The 1,931-nt window shown below is 54.8% G+C and overlaps 1 protein-coding gene across 1 annotated transcript in view; it reads left to right on the forward strand.

The window, feature by feature from the left end:
* The first annotated feature begins 1,268 nt into the window (after positions 1–1,268).
* The window catches only part of DPY19L3 (dpy-19 like C-mannosyltransferase 3), a 50,619-nt gene continuing 49,956 nt past the window's right edge, over positions 1,269–1,931 (forward strand). Inside the window, exon 1 of the mRNA XM_029911789.1 lies at positions 1,269–1,424. The gene's annotated coding sequence lies outside the window, so the exon portion shown is untranslated. The remainder of the gene's footprint in view (positions 1,425–1,931) is intronic.

Genomic DNA, 1,931 nt, shown 5'->3' on the forward strand with positions numbered 1-1,931 from the left:
TTTTTGATCACTTGAGGTTGGCAATACTAGAATCTCTAGTGTACTCATTCATGTCTTTATAATAAGGGTTACCACTGCTTACCTGAATATTACTTCTCAAATCAGTCAGCATTTTGTATTGTACAACTTCAAAACAATGGTTTGGGTAGTCCTGAAGATAAGGGACAACTCCTTCACCTCAGAGTCCAGGTTAAGGGTGTAACTAAAATAAATTTGGCACCCTGATCCCAGCTCCAAGTAAACATTAATCAACATTATGGAAGCTACCATACATACTTTGGAACAATCAGGAATGACTGGCAGTTGGTGTTCACAAAAATACTCTTAGGCCTGACCACGAACATTGAATTACATTGCTTCTAGAAAAGCGCAACATTAGGAGGTCAAGATTGAAGTAACTGATGAGGCAACGTGAAGTAGCTTGCTTTTCAGCTTCAATGCCTACAGATAAAACATTCATTTTCATTGCAGTTAATCCTTTATGCATCACCAAACCCAAGACTGTTCTCTTACCTGCAAATGATCTCACTAAATAAAATTGTAAGTAGGAAACACTGAAACTATGGGATGGCAGCTTAGCCTCTTATTCCACTGGACTCGCCAGATAAGCCACCATATCTATTGAGGATCCCAGCCTCCTGCCCTTCAAGACTTTAAAAGTCCAAATAGTTCAACCTTTATTCACATTTACCCAAATGTTCTGTGAGGAGGAGTGATGGAGACAGGTGAATGGACAGGCAGAGAGAAGCAGGCCCCTCCCACTGCCAACCAAATTCTGACCATCGAAACTCACATAGCCCAGCTTCCTACTCCACCCCACATCTAGGTGTCTCTTCACTAGGGTGACCAGACAGCAAGTGTGAAAAATCAGGACGGGTGTGTGTGTGTGTGTGGGGGGGGGGTAATAGGAGCCTATATAAGAAAAACACCCAAAAATCGGGACATCTGGTCACCCTACTCTTCACTTGCAATCCTAATACAACTTCACGTTCTGCTACCACGTTTACCCAGCATCCTGCCCCAAATTAAATCACGTTATCTCCCTCTGAAAGCACTGCAGCTATACCTTGTCCCCCAGGCTCACTCGGGGTAAACACCTCCCTGCTTCTGTAATCAGCTCCTAGCCACCCCCAGGCAGCCCCTCATCCTTTGCCATTGCTAGCCCCCCAACTCTTGTCCCAGGCACCCCCCCTGCATCCCCAACACATGTACCAGGCAGCTGACCCCCGCCCCCCGGCAGCCGCCCGCCCCGCTCGCGGCTCCGCATTCGCAGAGACTGAGCGAGGAACAAAAGGCACCGCGTCCTCCCCCTCCCCACCGGGGGTCTAAGGCGGCTCCGCGCAGGCAGCGCCGGGGTGACCACGGCAGCGAGCCGCCGCCCAGCCAGAGCTATACCCGGTGCTCCCGCTCGGCAGCGTCGGCAGGTATCGGCCCCGGGGCTGGGGCGCGCGTGAGCGGGGAGGCGCCGGTGTCAGGCCAGGCCAGGCCGCGGCGGTGCAGGCCGCAGAACTGGGCTGTGAGAGCGCTGCGCTCCGGGCCGGGAGAGCCGGCGCCTGAGGCGCCCGCCCAGGCCGCTCTGTGTAGCCGGGCCGGGGAACTGCGGGCGCGGGCCTCGGCCAGCTCCACAGAGCAGCTGCCCTGTTCCTTCATCGCCCCCTTACTTGTCCTTCCCACCATCGCCCCCACCTGCCCCTTCCCTCTCCATCATGGGCTGCACCTGTCCTTTCCCTCTCCTCCATTGCCCCCAGCCCTTCCACCATCTCCCCCACCTGCTCCTTCCCTTCTCACCATCGCCCCCAGCCCTTCCCTCTCCATCATGGGCTGCACCTGTCCTTTCCCTCTCCTCCATTGCCCCCAGCCCTTCCACCATCTCCCCCACCTGCTCCTTCCCTCTCCTCCATTGCCCCCAGCCCTTCCACCATCTCCCCCAC

This window comes from Terrapene carolina, unplaced genomic scaffold (assembly GCF_002925995.2).
Source record: "Terrapene carolina triunguis isolate 2854851 unplaced genomic scaffold, T_m_triunguis-2.0 Scaffold130, whole genome shotgun sequence".
Lineage (NCBI taxonomy): Eukaryota > Metazoa > Chordata > Testudines > Emydidae > Terrapene > Terrapene triunguis.